Source organism: Lissotriton helveticus, chromosome 7, assembly GCF_964261635.1.
Source record: "Lissotriton helveticus chromosome 7, aLisHel1.1, whole genome shotgun sequence".
NCBI classification, from domain to species: domain Eukaryota; kingdom Metazoa; phylum Chordata; class Amphibia; order Caudata; family Salamandridae; genus Lissotriton; species Lissotriton helveticus.
This window is the reverse complement of record NC_136068.1, coordinates 1,769,793,308-1,769,815,739: the sequence shown is the minus strand read 5'-3', so window position 1 is coordinate 1,769,815,739 and position 22,432 is coordinate 1,769,793,308. Positions and strand designations below refer to the sequence as shown.

Sequence of the window (22,432 nt, the reverse complement as noted above, 5' to 3'; positions counted from 1 at the left end):
ATTTCAAGGCACCTAGAATGTTACTCGCAATCTCAAGGCACCTAGAATGTTACTCACAATGTCAGGGCACCTAGAATGGTACTCACAACCTCAAGGCACCTAGAATGTAACTTACAATGTCAGGGCACCTAGAATGTTACTCATGATGTCAGGTCACAAAGAATGGTACTCACAATCTCAAAGCACCTAGAATGTTACTCACAATGTCGGGGCACCTAGAATGGTACTCACAATCTCAAGTCACCTAGAATGTTACTCACAATGTCAAGGCACCTAGAATGCTACTCACAATGTCAGAGCACCTAGAATGGTACTCACAATCTCAAGGCATCTAGAATGTTATTCACAATGTCAGGGCACCTAGAATGGTACTCACATTCTCAAGGTACCTAGAATGTTATTCACAATGTCAAGGCACTTAGAATGTAACACACAATCTCAAGGCACCTAGGATGTTATTCACGCTGACAAGGCGCTTAGAATGTTACTCACAATCTCAAGGCACCTAGAATGTTACTCACAATGTCAGGGCACCTAGAATGTTACTCACAAGCTCAAGGCACCTAGAATGCTACTCACAATCTCAAGGCACCTAGAATGGTACTCACAATCTCAAGGCACCTAGAATGGTACTCACCATATCAGGGCACGTAGAATGTTACTCACAATCTCAAGGGACCTAGAATGGTGCTCAAAACATCAAGGCACCTAGAATGTTACTCATAATGTCAGGGCACCTATAATTGTACTCACAATCTCAAGGCACCTAGAATGCTATTCACAATGTCAGGGCACCTAGAATGGTACTCACAATCTCAAGGCACCTAGAATGGTAATCACAATGTCATGGCACCTAGAATGGTACTCACAATGTCAGGGCACCTAGAATGTTACGCATAATCTCAAGGCACCTAGAATGGTAATCACAATGTCAGGGCTCCTAGAATGGTACTCACAATCTCAAGGCACCTAGAATGGTACTCACAATGTCAGGGCACGTAGAATAGTACTCACAATCTCAAGGGACCTAGAATGGTACTCACAATGTTAAGGCACCTAGAATGTTACTTACAATGTCAGGGCACCTAGAATGGTGCTCACAATCTCAAGGCACCTAGAATGGTAATCATAATCTCAAGGCGCCTAGAATGGTACTCACAATCTCAAGGCATCTAGCATGGTACTCACAATGTCAGGGCACTTAGAATGGTACTCACAATCTCAAGGCATCTAGAATGTTACTCACAATGTCAGGGCACCTAGAATGGTACTCACAATGACAAGGCACCTGTGGGTGTACCTGTGAAGACTCTGCTCTGCGGGAAGTTTTCCTGCTGGGACCATTGCAGCATTTCATTGACAGCCGCATTCCCTGACCTCGCCGCACCCGCTCCGGGGGTGCCGCATCGCACTCTGGGACTGAGGTCACTGGACGCCTGAAGGAGCTGGCGAGTGCGGGCTCTTGCTGGGGGCACGCAACAGGGCTGCGAGCGTTGCAGGGACTCCATCTCCCAGGAGTCCCTGCCTCACCTACGGATACCATCTGGTCCACTCTCCTTGTTGCTCTGCCCACAGCCTGTAACCGCCCCTACTTATTGGCTGCTGTGCCCCGCTGCGCAGGAGCGCGCGGGAGCGGCGCCGGGCGAAGACCGGGCCAAGAGCGGGCCCGTTTGTGCCCGTTCGTGCCAGATTGTGGCCGGGCCTGGCCCCTCCCGTCTTTGTTATTGCTCTCTGCTGTACATCCATAGTGTTGGGAGATGTCCTGCAGAGAAACAAGGAGCAAGTCATCCTTAGCGGGAGCAGCTATCACTGGAGGTATGGAGACATTTCTAGTAAGAGCTAATACCCTTATTGACACTGAAATAAACGCCCTCGAGAGGCGTTTATCTAGGGAACTATCATCCAACAAACGATCCTCCCTTGGTACTCTGGCTAGTGCCAAAACCCCGGTCCGGCCTAAAGAGACTAGTATTACTGCCACGACGACCTCATCTTTAACATCTGTGGAGATCCACTCGGCGTCACCTGATATGGACATATTGGTTAATGAAATCTCTCCTAAAACTGATATGGTTCATGACATTAATATGCCCATTTCCCCGGACCCAGTTGTTATTTGTGATTCTATACCAAATGGGGTTAATGAGGGGGCAGCAATCAAACGCAAAAGGCCACTTAATTCAGAAGTAGGAGGCAAATTAAAATCTGCCAAACTTCGACACGAAACCCTTAACCCCTTACTTGGGTCACCCCATTCCTTACATAGCATGGAATATTCTTTAGAGACCCTGGGAGCCCTTCTTAAATCCCTTTTATCCCCCCTTGAGTCTAAACTGGAATGCATTGAACTCCGTTTGTCCAATATTGAGAAAACCACAGCTGCTATTCTAGCCAGACTCCCTGAGTTTAATTCACCCTCTAACCCCTCTAATCTTCATATTCCCCCTACTAATTTAGGACTACCTTCAGTGATCACTGCTGTCCCCCCCTTGCAACCCCCTATGGCCAACTCAGCCCTGCCACAAAGTAGCTATTCTACTATTCCACCTTTGCTGCCTGTGGGTCCAGTACACCCTACGACCATTAGTAATGGGGCTACATCTAATGGTCATATAGCTCCCCCACCCCCCGAAAAGTTCATTCCTAGACCACATAGACCCGACCTGCCTCCTGAAGCTAATCGCTTCATGGTAGTCATGGCCGGTGTCCCTCCCTCAGAGGCTGGAGAAAGTGAGAATTTTCATTCACTTAAAAGCAAAGTCATCAAATGGCTGAATTGGAACAGACCTCTCCCGGCCCATTTTAATAATGAAATTATCATGGTGAGAAGGGTACCCTGGCTGGGTAAAACCAGAAAGTCTATAACAGGGGATTGTATCACGGTGAGTTTTCGAGACCCTAGGACAGTTTTGCACATATGCGCTGGGTTTAATAGATCTCTCGATTCCACCATCCAGACACATCCTGTGTCCTCCTTCTTCCCCCCTACCCATATGCACCATGACCAAGGCCGAGGTAATTGGACGAGGGTTGACCGGAGGGGTAGATTCCGTGGGTATGAAGCAAGACCGTTTATTTTGCCCCCGGATACCCCCTTCTGCGATTTTAACCGTTACAACTGCCTTAACGGGCTGGATGGAGTCGATTGACTGCCTCCAACCCCTGTCCCGGTCCCTATCCTCCCTACTATCGGTTACGGTCCAGTTGCAGCATTGGGTAATTGCTCACCTTTCACTCCAGCACCTGTAACGATCCTTACCACTACCATGGTACATTTACTTCCCAAGGGAACCGACACCGTTGACAACAGCCTAGTGGCAGCTATGGGCCAATGTCTAGTACCCGTAACATCTTCCATCTCTACCTGGGTGCACACCCACCCCCAGGGAGCTAACCACCCCTGTCCCTCCCCATCTTCCCGTTTCCACTGTTTCCCTAGTTGCCACTATGCCCCCATTCTCCAATGTTCCCGAGTCCATTGATCCAGCCTCCTGTATTCCTGGCTTTAAATTTGCCAGCTGGAATATTGCTGGTTGGAGCCGGCAAATGTCGTCCCTGGGCTGGAGCGAAACCCTCTCTGAGTTTGATGTCTTATGTTTACAAGAGACCTGGGTAACTACTGATATCATCCTCGATGGTTTTGTGTCTTATAACAACCCGGCACAAAGGTCTAATATGGGTAGGGCCAAAGGGGGGTTAGTAATTTTACTTTCTGTGAATCTCCCTGTTCGTGTGAAATTACATCAGACCGTGGGTCCCCATTCGCACATTTTAATGCTGGAACATAAAAGTGGTCATTTACTTATGTTGATCAACCATTACAACAATTTGTTTGATGCTTCTAATACCTCTGTGGTGGACGAGTTGGGTCTTGCTGTGAGTAAAATTTGTAAAGGCATTCAGAAACCCTTCGATATCATCTGGGGAGGGGATTTTAACATCCGCACCTGTACCCACTCATTTACTAGAATTTGCGGGTTTGACGAGGATAATGGGGATAATCGGGCACATTTTACACACTCACCCTATGGTGACTCCCTTAACTCTCTTATGTTACACTTGGATCTTTCGATACACTCTCCGGCCGCTGACGATATGGGTAAGCCAGTACCAACTTTTGTAGGATTGAATACGGCCTCTGTTATCGACCACTTACTAGTTTCTGTACATTTTGTCCCATTCTGTAAGGTTCCCATTGTTGCCGATCTTGGAAGTAGCGATCATAATGCTATTACCATGTTGATTTCTATATGGGGGGCCCCAGTTAACGCTCAACGCTTGTTAGTTGATGATGTAACACCCTGTAGGCAAAATGGTATTCGTATCAAATGGTGTATGGATAATTCTGAGAAACTGCAGCATCAAATTGTACAAGCGGGGTCTGTGGCTATACTTAAATGTTTGGACCCCGAGGCATCCCCAGAGTGCATTATAGCCGATTTTGTGGAACTAGGTACTACCATAAAAAGATCACTTACCATCACCAAAGACCTAAATAGGAAGGAAAATGTTGGTTGGTTTGATAGTATGTGTACCAAATCTCTTCGAGAACTCAAGCGGGAACTCACAAAACATCCCAGAGACAGAGTGGCCATTATATCCCTTAGAGCGATTTATAAAAAACACTTAACACGCAGAAAACAAGAGCTAAGGGAGCAAGCCTGGGGTGACCTGACTAAAGCCGCTATACTACATGATAGTAAGCTCTTTTGGAAAACGGTTAACAGCCCCTTTCTTGTAAAAGAAGACTTCCCTAAACTGTCAGCGCAGGTTAGCGAAGCAAACTGGGTTGCACATTTCACTGAAACCTTTGACCCAGCCAGGGAGGATTGTGCTAGTTCCCCCTCCCCCATGTCCGAATTAAAATCATCTCTGGATATTACCCTTCAAGAAGTGGAAACTGCCATCAGACAGAGTAAAGGGGGGAAGGCACCGGGACCGGATGGGGTCCCGGTTGACCTGTATAAATCTAACCTGACACTCTGGAGCCCACTCTTGACACAGGTGTTTAATGCCTCAGTTAGGGATAGTACACCTCCTACTTGGAGTGAATCCATAATTTTACCTATCTATAAGAAGGGAGATAGAGGAGAGGCTAAAAACTACCGCCCTATCTCCCTTCTGGATTCCTCCCTCAAGATCATGAGTAGGGTTCTACTGATGCGCCTAGAGGATTGGGCGGAGGACAACAAAATTTTAGCCGAATCCCAATATGGCTTCCGCAAAGGCCTCGGGACAACAGAGCAGTGTATTGATCTCGACCTCATCGTCGGGAAATACACCAAAGAGAAACAGGGTTCTTTATTTCTCTGTTTCGCTGATCTCTCGAGCGCCTTTGATTTAGTGGACCATACCTTGTTATGGTCCACATTACTAAAAATGTGAGCCCCTTCTGCAATTATACACTTCCTGGCCAGACTTTACAATAAACTATCAGCCCAGATCCGTTTTGGCAAGGCAGGGGAATGTACCGGGAAAATTAGGGTTAACTCAGGCATAAGACAAGGCTGTGTGCTGGCCCCTTTGCTTTTCTCCCTATTTATAAACTCTATGGAGTCGGAATTGAAGAGGGTGAAAGCAGACTCCCCGCAGGTTGGTGGTCATCCTGTGCCGGTTCTGCTTTATGCTGATGATACAGTTCTACTCTCCCGCACCCCGAACGGACTCCAAAACCTTATGAATTATTTTCACGATTTTATTAAGGGGAGAAAACTGAAAATCAACAATTCTAAGACCTTCATCATGGCTTGTGGGAAACGGATGAAACTTTCTGAGCCATTTCATTTTAACAATCACAGAATAGAGGTAGTGGACAGATTTTGTTATCTTGGTGTAACTTTTAATAACAAAGGGACCTGGGCACCTGAGATCTTAAATGTGAATGCTAGGATGGGCAAAAGCTCCTCCGGAGTTTTTCACTTTGCTTCTAAGCTAGGTAGCCGCCGCATTCCGGACATGTTGAATATCTATAGGCATAGATGTGTATTCATTGCTTTATATGGATCGGGTATATGGGGCTACTGTAATCACAGGGTCTTGCAAGTCACAGAGAACCAGTTCCTGAAAAGACTCCTCTGTCTACCTTCATCGGCATCTAATGAACTAAGCCATAGAGAGGTGGGTATGAATCATCTTACAGACCTAATGGGAATGAGACCTCTCTTGGTTTGGAGGTCAATCTGGGCTAAGGATGAGACTGACTTTACTAGGCAGATTATCTCAGACTGTCTTCGGTTGGACAACGTCCGCAAGATCCCATGGTTAAGTTATGTCTCATCTTCTTACAGTGAAATTTTTAACCTTGATATCATTGATGACCCCCATAGTGCCGTTACTGTACCTAAAAAGGAACTTAAAAATGTTTTTCTAGTGACCAAATCTAACTTGCGCAGGGCCGAATGTAACAACATGTCAACCCATGTATTTTATCAATCTAATATGTTGGAAGACAGGGGCATGCCTATGTACCTAAAGGCTATTACCAAGCAATCCCATCAGTTCGTCCTCACTAGATTGAGGCTAGGTATTGTACACAATCTAGTGGCTATTCCACAGATGAAAATTCATAGCCAATCCCCTTGCCCCTGTGATGGCCTAACCAAGCAAAGCACACTGCACTTTATGCTTATTTGCCCTTTTTACTTGCACCTACGTCGTTACTACCTCAAACCTGTTTCTAAGAAATACTTTGTGTTTACTACAGCCCAAGCACTGAAACTGTTATTTGCACTAGATACTCTGGACACCTGTTTTTTTACCGCTACCTTCTTACTAAAAGCTGTTTCCCTTAGGAAAACCCTGGTCTTTTAACCCTGCTATTAATTGAGCTGTTTTTATCCATTGAATTGTTTGTTGCCTGTCTAGTATTCTCTATTGTATTTTTTACTGTATGCTTTTGTGATTGTTTTTAATAATCGAATAAAGCTTTGAAATTGAAATTGAATTGACAAGGCACCTAGAATGTTACTCACAATGTCAGGGCACCTAGAATGGTACTCACAATCTCAAGGCATCTAGAATGGTACTCACAATCTCAATGCACCTAGAATGTTACTCAAAATGTCAGTGCACCTAGAATGGTACTCACAATCTCAAGGCACCTAGAATGGTGCTCAAAATCCTGAGGCACCTAGAATGTTACTCACAATGTTAAGGTACCTAGAATGTTACTCACAATGTCAAGACATCACTCCAAAAAAACAGGTTACTGCTTAACTATGCCCGGCTGCTGATCAGCTTGTGGAGGAAGATGGCCACTGAGGAAAGACCCGGGTGCATGGGCTACTGTATGGGCTATTGCAGTGTGGCAGAGCCGGGTGCCATAAACGCTGCGGATGTTCCTGATTGCCCAACAATTGAAGCAAAGTTTTGCTTTCCCTCCGAAGGACAGCGATGTCCGCACTGCCTCTAGTCTGGGTTATGTTATTGTGGCCTGGCAGTCCAGCGCATTCCCGGAACCGAACTCTGCCCTTAAATTCTGGACGCTATGTTTCTGCAGTTTTCACCCTGCCGGATGGGCGCTTTTGTCACTTGCTTTCTCCAGCTCTTTGTTGGCGCCACCACCACCCACCGAATTGCCAGGATGCTTGAGTTAGTGTATTTCTCCACTGCCACGTACAGTTGTGTGAGGGTTAGAGGAGCTGCCCAGTTTTTCTTCTTTTTTGTTGTTGGTGGGGCCCATCCCCTTCTTTTTGACAGTCTGGCTCAATCTGTGTCCTCCTCCGCGACCACTTCCAATCAAGTGGAGTGGAGCCCTCATTCCCCATCCTTCGAAGTTGAAACCTGGCCGTTTACTATTATTACTAAACCACCAGGTAACCTGGTAACTCGACGGCCTGCGAGGCGCTGAACTTTAATCCGCTGTGCCCTCAATTCCTCCTGTTCCCTCACTTCTGAAAGGCTGTTTCTACTCACATCCTCTCTGATTCAGTCCTGATGATGAACCAGACAAAGCAAAAGACAAAATTAAGAACTGTTCGTAAATGGCAGGTTTCAATATAACCAGCAATCCGAGTGCTTAGTCGCCGGTTACTAGCTGCCACCAAGCTCGTGATGGCCGTCGTCGCCCAGGCATCCCCCAATTTACTGGTCCCGATCGCGTCTCATCCTCCAAACCCCTCAAGTTTGCTTGTTTGCCGCAACTTTTGACAATCCCAGAGTGGGGTTTCTCTTGTCCAGCACGGTTGCCCCCCTAGTAGATTCCACACTTTTTCCCATGTCTGCAGGACCTCCGTCATGTGTGACAGCCACGTCTGTCTGTGACTATTTGTTATACACAGCGGCTGGATACCCACAATCCCGCATCCATCGCCTGTCACGTCTGACTGAGGGCTCTCCCGTTGGGGCATACGACCAGTCACTAGCCCGGGGGCTCTCCAGTATTATTTTCTGATTCGGGGGGATGGGGAGGGGGGAGGTTGTTATACCTTCACCACCCACTCTTCCTATATATTTTGAGAGCGCAACTAGGTGCGCCATCATTCCAAAGTATTTGGCGGGAGGGGTCTCACTCTCCACTGGCTGGAAAAAAACCTTTCTGGATGTCATCGGAAGTATGCTGCAGGGCACTGGGCGAGGCTGCCCTGACTGACATGGCGAGAGAGAGGAATCTGCCATCTTTCCTTAACCTCTCTAGATTGGGGTGTATTTTGTGTTTTAAGATTACTTCTCCCATTTGTAATTCTCACCTAATTTTAACCCTGGGACAGATCGGTACATATAAAAAAAATGAAGCTTTACTCACGAAAAAGAATCTTTTAAAGCAAGGGGTACGCAGCAATTTGGTGCCTAGCTGTGCAAAATTAAATATAGTAAAAAAGGGACCGCAGGCGCTGAGGGGACAGAGAAACCACAGAGTATGTAGGGAAGCAGGGTTGTAGAGGAGCAACGGGAAGTCAGCGGGGGATAAAATACAAATAAATCCAGGTAGGAAGAGAAGGGGAGAGCAGCACACGAGGAAGAGCACACACAGCACGTGGTAGGGGAGAAGCACAAGAGGGGGGGAGAGAGCAACACACATTGCGGGAGGACTTTGATGGGGGGGAACACCAGAGAGAGACAGTGAGCAGCACGAGGGAGAGAGCTGGAAAACACATGCAATCTCATGGAGTGGTTTGCCAAAAGGAAAAAAAAGTAATTCCCTAACTTAAAAGTAAGCAGGGGAAAGGTAGAAAGAAGTCAGCCAATCAAAAGCATGGTAAAGAAGGTATGCTCTGGGAGAGGGGCAAACACAAGAACAGAAAGACAAGCCATCGAAAAGAATGGAAGCGAATGGGAGTGACAATAAAACCAACCATTCTTAAACGGTGGGCCGGCTGTAAGTTCTTTATGAGCCTACGATAAGTCTTTCGCACCCTGACAGGTGGCGCTCGATCTGCCAGCTTCGAAATTCAGGGGCTACACCTGCTTTTTTATTGCCATCTAATGCCAACTCAAGGGCATCTACTAAATTTGGCAGCAAACCAACCGTAATTCTATTACATCGTTTCCTACAATGTTCTTGTCTTTCAGAGAAAGATGTACTCAGCTCTCGTGGTTGATGTGCCTGCTAACACGTCTGAGTTCACCAAGGAAAAGAAATGTGCACAGATTGATGCTGGACATACACAGAATGAAGCAGGTAAGGACCTAGGGGCAGATTTACGACTTCTGGCGCATCTCTGCTAATCCGCAGAGATGCGCCAGAAGAGTTGCGACGCATCTGCCCACCCGTGCGCCACCACTGATGCGCCGCATTTACAATGCGGCGCACCTTGGTGCTCGGATGGGCAGATGCGTGACGCATCCCCGGCGGGAAAATTCGGTGCATTGCTGGAGTTGCATCGCAAGCGCTACGCAGCTCCAGCAAGGCTCGGGGGTGCCCTATCTGTAACATGCTGCGTCAATCCTTACGCCTGCTTCAAGCAGGCGCAGGCTTTTGATGCAGCATGGCCCTAAAAGTGACTGAGTGAAATCTACTGCAAAAAACAGTGGACCCTAGTTCTACAGGATCAAGTAAATGATAGACATATACTAAATAGTACGTATGTCCTTTGTCCAGCCGGACAGGATTTTATTAGTTTCAGTGTTTTGGTTCAAATAATCAACATTTATACACAAGTGGGCACAGCCAGTGACCCACAGGAGACAAGACAAAACAAGAGGAGAGAGTTTATGTAAGGGCGCACAAGGCGGTCTGTACTAGTATTCAGTTTTACAGACTTGGTTCTGTTTTAACACACCATTGTAAATAACATTATGTGACATATTAAAGTACATATGGTGCTTTTAGGTCAAATCTACAGCCACTTTAAGTAGGTGTTCCTGCATCAAAACGCCCCCACCCCCCGTGCCAGAACGTCTACATGTGGCACAGGGCTTTACAATGTGACGCATCTCCCAGATGCATCACGTTGTAGATACACCGCAGAATGGCGCTGGCTTTGTGCCGCCGCTGCGTCACAAAAGTGATGCAACGGCCACGTAAAAGAGGCGGAAGGGGCTTATAAATCTGCCCCGAAGTGCCCCTTATCCAGGTGGGCGTAGCCTATGGACTTCGACAAGGTTAGATTTAGGCTTTGGGACTTGAGCAATACACAGCTCACAACTCTCCTTTAGATTGGAAATAGACATCTACCAGCTCAGTCTGTGCTTGGTGAGCATCAGCCCCCTCTAGAGCCAGAGTAGATTAGTATTAACTGAATGGCACCTCAGTTATGTGCTAGGTGGGCACCACCCACCCCTACAGTCACAAAAGTCTCCAAGGGCCCCACCTGCATGGTATCTCAGTTTGGCAATAGATGAGCATTACCCTCTTCTGGAGCCACAACAATGTCTGCCAATAGTGTGGCACTTCAGTTCTGGGTTAGAGTTGCACCACCCACTCTGTAAAAAAAATAGACTTCTGCCACTGGCACTACTACTACATCCTGCACAGCAACCTTCGTTCCATGGTAGGTGAGCACATCCATCCTTCAGAGCCACAAGAGGTTTCCCACTTTAGAACCACCCACGTGTACCGCCTGCATGGCACCTCGGTTCTAGCTGCGTGCCAGCCTTCTCTAGTGATAAAAGAGACTTAAGTCATGTGAATGGCACCACTTACGCTAGAATCAAAACGAAAGGTTATGTTTTGTTATGTTATGCAGATTTGTATAGCGTCCTAATCACCCGTGAGGGTACAAAGGCGCTTCACAGGTGGGTAGGCAGAGATCGCCAGGGGTTTTATTAAAAAAGCCAGGTCTTCAGCAGTTCAGCTTCTTGCAGAACTCATGAAGTGACGGGGAGCCTCTGGTGTGCTGTGGAAGGTAGTTCCATGCTTTGAGGGAGAGGTTTGAGAAGGCACAACCTCTCTGCTCTCCTCTCCTTCCCTAGAAGTTGGCCCGAAGAAATGGACTCTCTCCCCAAACCACTCCAGAAGGTAAACATTCTGGGTGTCGTGATTGACGAGCGATTATCCTATAAGGAGCAAATAAATAAAGTTGTTTTAACAGCCTTCTTCTCTCTGCGTGTATCTAGGAAAATCGCCCAATTTCTACCACCAGACATGTACATGACAGTGGTCATAGCATTAGTTATTTCAAGAACACACTACGGTAATCGGCTTAATTTGGATCTACCCAAGAAATATCTGAAAAAGTTGCAGACTTTACAAAATGTGGCAGCTCGACTTATCACAAAGATTCCTAGATTTGGCTCAGTCTCTCAAGCCATCATTAGTCTTCATTGGCTGCCAGTGAGAAAACGCATACAGATAGATTCATCATTGAAAATTGCGCTCGCAAAGGGCCAGATTCTGAGAATCTGGCCCTTTGCGAGCGCAATATTTGCATTTGGGATTCATCATCCCAAATGCAAAAATCGGTAATAGCAAAATCGCAAAATTGCGATGAATTGCATTTAAGGAATCTCTATTTGAGATTCCTTAAATGCAATTCATTAAACATTTAAAAATAGCGAATTCGCAATTTTCGGCCGCTATTTATCGCGAAGTCAAACCTCGGAAACTTAGAAAAATGCACTTTATTGCATTTTTCTAAGTTGTATGTTACACACACACATGTCCTTGGGACATGTGTGTGCGTAACACCTGCGTCCAATGTCATTTCAGGGGTGCAACAGGGTGTCCTTTGGACACCCCTGCAGCCTTGAAATCGCATCCTTGTTTGCGATTAGCAATTTGCTAATCGCATATAAGGAATAACTCCCCATTCATTCCTATGGGCCTAAAGGCCCATAGGAATGAATGGGGAGTTATTCCTTATAAGCGATTAGCAATTTGCTAATCGCAAATAAGGAGGCTGTAGGAATCGCAATTTATTTTCCGATTTCTACATGAATCCTGATTTGCAAGTCCTTAATAGCGATTCCTTAATAATCGCTATTAAGGACTCGCAAATGGGGACCTTGATGAATCTAGGGGATAGTCTTTAAGTGACTCTGCACAGCCTACAAGACCCTGCAGGGCAAGACGTACCTTAGAGACAGGATTAGATGGTATCTCCCAAATAGAACTCTCAGTTCAAGTTCAGCTCGAGATCTGTTTGTTCCCCTTCACAGACGGACTACCTGGGGAGGCAGGAGTCTGACACGGTGTACAGTATTATAATAGATCGTCTCCCCTGGGAACTGAAAAATGCGATCTCTCTGCTTAGGTTCAGGAAGGACTTAAAGACCTGGCTGTTCTCCCTGGATCTCTGAGTAATGTTGTCTGGGAAAGTTGATGCTTTTTCTTCTCAGTCGCCTGTGTCGTAGGTAGCTCCAAGACCCCTCTGGCATTTGATAGCGCTTTATAAAAATGAAAGGAAATCAAAATTGAGCATGCAGGGGTAGGTATGCCACTGAGAGTTCGGCTGAGTAGAGGGTTTGGTTGGGTTGGTGGAAGTGTATGTAACTTTTAAGGCAGGTGGGGCCTCTGTTGTGTAGTGCATGTATGGGTGTTTGCATGGAGTTTCAATTGAGTGCATGTGTATGTGTAGCCAGTGGAACGTCCTGAGGTGTGGTGTAATATGGGTGCAGCGTGGTAGGCTGAGGTTGAATCTAGGCACTGCATTCTGAATGATTTGAGGTCTGTTCAAGGGCTGTTTGGTGATTTCAGCATCTAGTGCATTGCTGTGGTCAAGTCTGCTGATTATGAGGGCCGATGTTACTGTTTTCCTGGTGTTATCTTGTTGCAACTTGAAGATTTTTCACAACATCCTCAGGGTATAAAAGAAGGCTGTGGCTACGGATTTGACCTGGGTCATCATGTCGAGTATGTTCTCTAAGATGATTTCTAGGTGGGGTGGGTACCGGTCCTAGGTCTGTCAGCCATCTGGTGGAGACCCACAACAAGGTCTTCTTTTTGAAAATCATCACTTCCTTCTTATCGGAGTTCAGCTTGGGCAGTTCAATTCATCTAGGTGGCCACTGTAGTCTTGCAGGCAGAGAAGTTAATTCCTGCCCTCAGCATCTTGTCCGTGAGGGCAGTAGTAGTTGTCTGTTGTCTGTGTCGGTGAGTATGTCGATGCTGTGCTTTCTGAAGAGGTTCGCCAGTGGTGCCATGCAGATGTTAAACAGAGTCAGGGCTTAGTGAAGATCCTTGGGTGACTCCACTGATGAGGTTCGTGGCTTCCGAAGTGTAAGGTGGCATGCGGAATTTCAGGGTTCTTCCGGCTAGGAAGGAGCAAATCCAGTTGAGGGCAGGTCCTTGGATGCCAGTCTTGTGCAGTCTTTTGATCAGAGTAGAGTGGGAGACTGAGTCAAAAACTGTTGAGAGGTCGAGCAGGATTAGGGCTGCTGTTTCCCCTCATTTGAGGATCATCCTGATATTGTCTGTTGTTGCGATGATGGCTGTCTCAATACTGTGGTTGGATGTGAAGCCTGATTGTGTGGTGCATAAAAGCTCATCTTCATTGAGGTAGTCCGTGAGTCTCTTGTTGATTGCTTTTTCCATGACCGCAGCTGAGTACGGTAAGAGATTAGGTGGTAGTTTGCCAGCTGTATGAGGCCTGAAAAGGGGTTCTCTAGGAATGAGTTGACTGCTGCATGTTTCCAGGCTTCCAGGAAGGTGGCAGTGGTGTTGGAGGTGTTTAGGATGCAAAACAAAGCACTTGATGGCAGTGGTGTACAACAGCCAGCACCTCTGTATTTCAAGACGAAACATGTGTCGGCTGTTTTTGTGTTATTTCTACGTGTCAACATTGGTGAAGATCTGAGAATAAAACTTCTGTTGCTTATATCATTGGAGTTGTATTAGTGCTGTTTAACTTAAAGCAGACTCACTTGAGTTATTTATGAAACTCTGTTGTGTTGTGCTCTGTCAACCCGTGTTTTGTCGTGTTTATAATGCAGGTGAGTGTTTCACTGATCATGTTATAGATGTTCGCAGGGGCCCCAGGGTACTCATGATGGTAGCTGTCTCTTCTGTGGTGATTGGTTTTCATGTTGTCATGGTGCTGCCTGTGTCTTCCATCTAGAGGCTAGTGGCAAGGCTGCTGGGGTTCAGCTGAGGGTTTTAATTATTGTAGATAGTTGCGATTTGTTGCTGAAGAAGTCACATAAGACTAAAGTGGGGTTGATTTTGGTGCTGGTGGCTTTTGGGGAGGGGAAGTCTTTGATGATTACAATGATCTCCCTGATGTTTTTGAAGCTGAGTGCTATGCACTTAGCTAGGGCCATCATTTTGGTATCTCTGATTTATTGGCAGTAGCATCTTAGTGCGCATTTGCAGGTGATCTTGTCAGATTCATTCTGGTTAACTCTTCACTTTTGCTCTAGTTGTTTGCAGTATCTCGTGGTTGATCAGAGTTCCTCATGTACCAGTTAGCCTGCTTACGAGTTATCACCTGGTGGTATTGTTTGCTGGGTGCCAAGGCACAAGCACATTCTGAGATCCATTTGTCAAAATGGTTGATGTCTCTGGCTAGGTATCCAGTGTGTTTGTGCTGGTTCCTGCGTAGGTTGTGTGACCAGGTTGTTCCTGTAATGTTTTTCCAACACCTCACTTGTTAAGTGGGGTGTTGATCTGGAAGTGGAAGATTATGTGGTTGTTTCAGGTGAGTGGCATGGCTCTGCCAACCTTGATGTTGAGGAACAAGGTGAAAACAGGGTCAAGGGTGTGTACAGCGGTGTGTGTGGGCTTGGTGACTTGTTGTGTCAGTCTGAGGTTCCCGAGGCTTTCGAGGAGTGTGGCTGAATTGGGGTTGGGCCAACCTTCCAAGTGGAAGTTGAGGTCTCCTGTAAGAATGTGAGCATTGGAATTGATTCTGAGAGGGGCGATGAAATCGACAATGTTGTTTGTGAAGTTTGCTTGTAGGCCTGGTGGGTGGGAGACTAGCATTCTATTCAGGGTAAAATTGGTCAATATAGTCAAGTCAAGTCAAGTCAGAGAATTTATATAGCGCACTACATACCCAGAGGGTCTCAAGGCGCTTAGGAAGGGGAGGAGGATTACTTGTCAAATATCCACGTTTTAAGTTGCTTTCTGAATGCTAGGTGGTTCTGGGTAAGGGGAAGGTAAGTGGGGAGTGAGTTCCAAGTTTTAGCAGCCAGGTATGAGAAGGATCTGCCTCCCATGGTGGTCTTGTTGATGCGAGGTACAGTGGCGAGGGCTTGGCTGGAAGAACGTAGTTGGCGGGAGGGGGCGTAGAAGGACAGTCGTGAGTTGAGGCATTCTGGTCCGATGTCGTAGAGTGATTTGTGTGCGTGGGTTAGCAGTCGGAAAGTGATTCTCTTATTGACGGGTAGCCAGTGGAGGTCTTTCAGGTGACCAGAGATGTGTTCGTTGCGCGGGATGTCTAATATGATCCTGGCTGATGCGTTTTGGATTCGTTGGAGTTTCTTCTGGAGTTTAGCGGTAGTACCTGCGTAGAGGGTGTTTCCGTAGTCCAGTCGGCTCGTGACCAGAGCATGGGTGACTGTATTCCTGGTTTCGGTGGGGATCCAGCGAAATGTTTTTTTGAGCATGCGAAGAATGTTGAAGCAGGATGAGGATATGGCGCTGACTTGTCTGTTCATTGAAAGTGAAGAATCCAGGACAACGCCTAGGTTCCGTGCGTGGTCTGTCGGGATGGGTGCTTTTCCAAGGGCTTCCGGCCACCAAGAGTTGTCCCATGCAGAGGGGGATGTACCTAGGATGAGGACTTCTGTTTTATCTGAGTTCAGTTTCAGACGGCTGTGTTTCATCCATTCAGCAACTTCTTTCATTCCTTCGTGTAGGTTAGTTTTGGCGGTGCTAGGGTCCTTGGTGAGAGAAAGGATTAGTTGAGTGTCATCCGCGTAAGAGATGATGTTGAGGTTGTGTTGGCGGGCGATGGCCGCGAGGGGGCTCATGTATACGTTGAAGAGGGTGGGGCTGAGTGAGGATCCTTGTGGTACGCCACAGATGACTTCAGTGGCCTCGGACTTGAATGGTGGGAGGCGGACTCTCTGGGTTCTTCCGGTGAGGAACGAGGTGATCCATTCAAGTGCTTTTCCTTGTATTCCGATGATACTGAGGCGTTGTAAAAGGGTGCTGTGGCAGACTGTGTCGAATGCTGCAGAGAGGTCGAGGAGGATGAGGGCGACTGTGTCTCCATTGTCCAGTAGAGTTCGAATGTCGTCTGTTGCTGCGATGAGGGCGGTCTCAGTGCTGTGTTTTGCTCGGAAGCCAGATTGTGAGGAGTCGAGGGATTTGTTGTCTTCGAGGAAAGCGGCGAGCTGGTTGTTGACAGCTTTCTCGATTACTTTGGCCGGGAATGGAAGGAGTGAAATGGGGCGGTAATTTTTGAGTTCGGTGGGGTCCGCTGTGGGTTTTTTCAGAAGGGTGGTGAGTTCAGCGTGTTTCCAAATTTCCGGGAAGGTGGCGGAGTTGAAGGAGCAGTTGATGACGTCTTGGAGGTGCGGTGCTATGACGGAGTCTGCTTTGTTGAAGATGTGGTGAGGACATGGGTCTGTGGGGGATCCTGAGTGGATGGAGTTCATCAGGCGGATGGTGTCCTCAGTGGAGATTGGGTTCCAGTCGTTTAGGGTGTTCAAGGGGGGAGAATGTTCAACATATGGTTGGGTGGGTTGTCGAAGCTGTTGTGGATGTCTGCAATCTTGTTGTGGAAGAATGAGGCTAGGGAGTCGCAGAGGGCTTGAGAGGGGGTGATGTCGTTGGAGTTGGCCGAGGGATTGGAAAATTCCTTGACGATGTTGAAAAGTTCCTTGCTGTTGTGGGCGTTGTTGTCAAGTCGATCTTTGAATGCTGTTTTCTTGGCCTTTCGGATTAGTTGGTGGTGAGTGCGGGTGGCGTTTTTGAAGGCGTCCTTGGTGCTGGTGGTTGGGTCTTTTTTCCAGGCCTTTTCAAGGGAGCGGCAGAGTTTCTTGGACTCCTTAAGATCATCGTTGAACCATGAGGCCTTCTTGTTGCCAGTTTTGCTTTGACGTTTTTTCAGTGGTGCTAAGGTGTCGGCGGTGATGGATAACCATAGGGTGAAGTTGGCGGCGGCTTGGTTTGGGTTAGAGGAGTGGGCTGGGGTGTTTAGAAGGAGCGATGAGGAGATCTGGTCGGTTGTGATTTTGTTCCAGTTTCTTTGCAGAGTTGGTTGGAGGTGGTTGGTGGGTTTTGGCTTGTTGTAGGTGAAGTGAACGCAGCTGTGGTCAGTCCAGAGGAGATCCGTAGTGTGGCTGAAGGAGACATGATTGCTGGAGGTGAAGATGGGGTCGAGTGTGTGACCTGCGATGTGGGTGGGGGAAGTGACCAGCTGTTTAAGTCCGAGGTTGGCGAGGTTGTCCAAGAGGGTGGTGGTGTTGCGGTCGTTGATCTTTTCAAGGTGAAAGTTGAGGTCTCCCAGAAGGATGTATTCTTTGGAGGGGAGCGCGTGTGGAGTGATGAAGTCCGTGATGTCTTCACTGAATTTTGCGCGGGGTCCTGGTGGTCTGTAGAGGAGGGTGCCTCTGAGTGTGGTCTTGGGGTCGATGTGGATCTGGAAGTGAAGGTGTTCGGAGTTGGCGAGTTTGGCGTCAGAGCTGGTTGAGATGCGGATTGATTTCTTATGGACGATAGCGATTCCTCCTCCTGTGTGGCCGGTACGGTCTTTGCGAGTGATCTTATAGTCTTCAGGGATGGCAATGGTGATGTCTGGGGCGGAGGAAGCGTTCATCCATGTTTCCGTTAGGAAGGCGATGTCTGGAGAGATGGTGTCTAGTAGATTCCATAGGTCAATGGCGTGTCTGTGGACCGAGCGGGTGTTGAGAAGGATGCATTGTAGGTGGTTGGGGTCGGGAATCTGTGGTGTGGTCGTAGCGGAGATGTTGTCGGTGCCGCTGAATTTGCAGGAGTAGCAGGAGAAAGGTCCATGGGTGTGTCCAGGAGCTGCTTGGACGCAGTTGGGGGCGCGACCGGGGTTGAGGGCTAGGAGGGTGGCGGCATAGTAGGTAATGCGGGAAGGCTGGGCAGCGCGAGGAGCAGGGGGTCTGGCGCTGGGCGCGGTCCAGGCACGGACGGGCGTAGACGGGCTTACCTTTGGCGCACCTTCGGCGCGGCTGGGGCGCGGTCGCTGCGCGTGAACGCTGCGCGCGAAAACACCTGTCATATATGGATGGTGGAGGGGGAGGGGCGAGGGCGTCTCAGCTGGGAGGCGGGGTGGGCTAAAGATAAGCACAACAACAAACAAAATGGAGGCGGAGGGGGGAGCACAGCAAACGCGCAAACCGAGTGGAAATAAACTTTAAATAGTTAAGTAAAATGCAGGTAAGCTCAGCGGCGATCAGGCAGGCAGCAGGCACAAATAATTATGCAGTTGTGGGAGCAAAGCGGCACAATGCGCAAACAGGCTCGAGTCAGCCAAATAAATAAATAAAGTGCAAGTTAGCTCAGTGGCGATCAGGCAGGCAGCAGGCACAAATAAAGTTGCAATTATGTAAAGCAAAGCGCCAAAACGATACCAGATATCTCAGAGGGACACTGGGGAGCGACCACTCAGCTCTAGGGAGAGGAGCGAGTCACGGCGTCTTCAGGTGGAGAAGCGCTGTTCTACTAAGTGGGAGGGCGTCTCAGCTGGGAGGCGGGGCGGGCTAAAGATGAGCACAACAACAAACAAAATGGAGGCGGAGGGGGGAGCACAGCAAACGCGCAAACCGAGTGGAAATAAACTTTAAATAGTTAAGTAAAATGCAGGTAAGCTCAGCGGCGATCAGGCAGGCAGCAGGCACAAATAATTATGCAGTTGTGGGAGCAAAGCGGCACAATGCGCAAACAGGCTCGAGTCAGCCAAATAAATAAATAAAGTGCAAGTTAGCTCAGTGGCGATCAGGCAGGCAGCAGGCACAAATAAAGTTGCAATTATGTAAAGCAAAGCGCCAAAACGATACCAGATATCTCAGAGGGACACTGGGGAGCGACCACTCAGCTCTAGGGAGAGGAGCGAGTCACGGCGTCTTCAGGTGGAGAAGCGCTGTTCTACTAAGTGGGAGGGCGTCTCAGCTGGGAGGCAGGGCGGGCTAAAGATGAGCACAACAACAAACAAAATGGAGGCGGAGGGGGGAGCACAGCAAACGCGCAAACCGAGTGGAAATAAACTTTAAATAGTTAAGTAAAATGCAGGTAAGCTCAGCGGCGATCAGGCAGGCAGCAGGCACAAATAATTATGCAGTTGTGGGAGCAAAGCGGCACAATGCGCAAACAGGCTCGAGTCAGCCAAATAAATAAATAAAGTGCAAGTTAGCTCAGTGGCGATCAGGCAGGCAGCAGGCACAAATAAAGTTGCAATTATGTAAAGCAAAGCGCCAAAACGATACCAGATATCTCAGAGGGACACTGGGGAGCGACCACTCAGCTCTAGGGAGAGGAGCGAGTCGTTTCAACTGCAGATGCTCCATGCAGGTAGTCTTGTACTTTTCAGAGGTGTGGGTGTAGGTAGTGCTTGTGAGGCGGGTGAGCTGCTGCATCTGAAACGGCAGTGGCTGCATGAGAAGAGTCCTTCTTCAGTGTTGCACATCAGCAGTTTGGAGACTGCAATCCCAGGTTGAGAATTTGGAGGAGCGATGCTGAGTATTGCTGGGTATTGGTCGGACCAGGGTTCATAGCGCTGGGCGCAGTCCAGACACAGGCGGGCTTGGCCTTGGCACACCTTTGATGTGGCAGCAGTGCACCTGTTGCAAACATCTGCTGTGTGGCCATGATGCAGCCGCCATTACGTATGTCCTGGGAGGAGCTTAGGGGTGGTGAGTGGGGCCGGAAGAAGTGTAGTCTGGAATAAAATGAGATGGAGAAAATGGAACAGAGGTCAGGTAAGGAGTAGGAGTAGGAGGCAAGGGGTGCAGAGAGGGCGTAAAAGGGGCACAGTAGACAACATACAGATACACAGTGCGGCGGCACAGATAACAAAAGCAGAGGAGCTGAGCACTGACAGGGTACAAGCATGGAAAAGAAGCAGCCAAAAAGTTCACAAAATAGTGAGAGAGAAATAAAATGGCATAAAAGTTCCCAACAAGAGGGAGAGTGAGATGAAAAACGGCACAAAGGGTCACAAGTGGGTGAGAGAGCACCGAAAGATCGCAAAGAGAGACATGAAAAATGGCACAAACGTCACAGAGTGGGTGATGAAGAGGAAAGCAGCAAAAACAGGTTAAGAAAGTAAAAGTTGGGACAGAGAGGCAAAATGTAGAGGGATGGGGGCATGGCAAGCAGTCAAACAATGGCGAACACATGGTAATGGTATTAAATATACTTTCAATATTTTTAAACTTAATTAAATACAACAGTATCTAAAATAATACAAAAAATATTAAATACATAAATAAATAAAACTACTATTTAAAGTTTTAAAAAAACTACAGTAATGAAAACATTAGATAGCGTAGAATGTAAAATTACTATTCCCACTCCAGAGAGTGAAACAGTAGGGATAATATTGGATAGCGTAGTGGTAAAAATTACTATTCCCACTCCAGAGAGTGCAACAGTAGGGAAAGCGTTGGATAGCGTAGGGATAAAAATTACTATTCAAACTCCAGAGAGTGAAACAGTAGGGAAAACGTGGGATAGCGTAGGGTTAAAAATTACTATTCCCACTCCAGACAGTGCAACAGTAGGGAAAGCGTTGGATAGCATAGGGGTAAAAATTACTATTCCCACTCCAGAGAGTGCAACAGTAGGGAAATCGTTGGATAGCGGGTGGGTAATAATTACTATTCCAACTCCATAGAGTGAAATAGTAGGGAAAACGTTGGATAGCGTAGAGGTAAAAATTACTATTCCCACTCCAGAGAGTGAAACAGTAGGGAAAACGTTGGATAGCGTAGAGGTAAAAATTACTATTCCCACTCCAGAGGGTGCAACAGTAGGGAAAGCGTTGGATAGCGTAGGCGTAAAAATTACCATTCCCACTCCAGAGAGTGCAACAGTAGGGAAAGCGTTGGATAGCGTAGGGGTAAAAATTTGCTATTTCCACTCCAGAGAGTGCAACAGTAGGGAAAGCGTTGGATAGCGTAGGGGTAAAATTTACTATTCCAACTCCAGAGAGTGAAACAGTAGGGAAAACATTGGATAGCGTAGGGGTAAATATTACTATTCCCACTCCAGAGGGTGCAACAGTAGGGAAAACGTTGGATAGCGTAGGCGTAAAAATTACTATTCCCACTCCAGAGAGTGCAACAATAGGGAAAGCGTTGGATAGCGTAGGGGTAAAAATTACTATTCCCACTCCAGAGAGTGCAACAGTAGGGAAAGCGTTGGATAGCGGGTGGGTAAAAATTACTATTCCAACTCCATAGAGTGAAACAGTAGGGAAAACGTTGGATAGCGTAGAGGTAAAAATTACTATTCCCACTCCAGAGGGTGCAACAGTAGGGAAAGAGTTGGATAGCGTAGGCGTAAAAATTACTATTCCCACTCCAGAGAGTGCAACAGTAGGGAAAGCGTTGGATAGCGTAGGGGTAAAAATTACTATTCCCACTCCAGAGGGTGCAACAGTAGGGAAAGCGTTAGATAGCGTAGGGGTAAAAATTACTATTCCAACTCCAGAGTGTGTAACAGTAAGGAAAGCGTTGGATAGCGTAGGGGTAAAAATTACTATTCCAACTCCAGAGGGTGCAACAGTAGGGAAAGCGTTGGATAGTGTAGGGGTAAAAATTACTATTCCAACTCTAAAGGGTGCAAGAGTAGGGAAAGCATTGGATAGCGTAGGGGTAAAAATTACTATTCCAACTCCAGAGGGTGCAACAGTAGGGAAAGCGTTGGATAGCGTAGAATTTAAATACAACATACTTATAAATAATTTTTATATTTAAAATAATGTATAATTAAATTTTAAAATAAATCTACATCATTTACAAACAATTACTAATTATTAAAAGCAATTACATTTGAATAATTAATTAACAGTAAATTAACAACAAATACCAATAAATATTAATTAATAAATATTACTCACCAAACAATAAATATTAAACAATAAAATATTTTTCATTACAAAAAAATATTATTAAAAATTAATTCACAATTAAAAAT

At 47.0% G+C, this 22,432-nt stretch overlaps 1 long non-coding RNA gene across 1 annotated transcript in view; it reads left to right on the top strand.

Annotated features, from left to right (window-relative positions):
- The window catches only part of LOC144767700 (uncharacterized), a 553,639-nt gene that overhangs the window by 157,422 nt on the left and 373,785 nt on the right, over positions 1 to 22,432 (top strand). Inside the window, exon 2 of the long non-coding RNA XR_013598312.1 lies at positions 9,511 to 9,619. This is a non-coding gene — a long non-coding RNA (uncharacterized LOC144767700). The remainder of the gene's footprint in view (positions 1 to 9,510; positions 9,620 to 22,432) is intronic.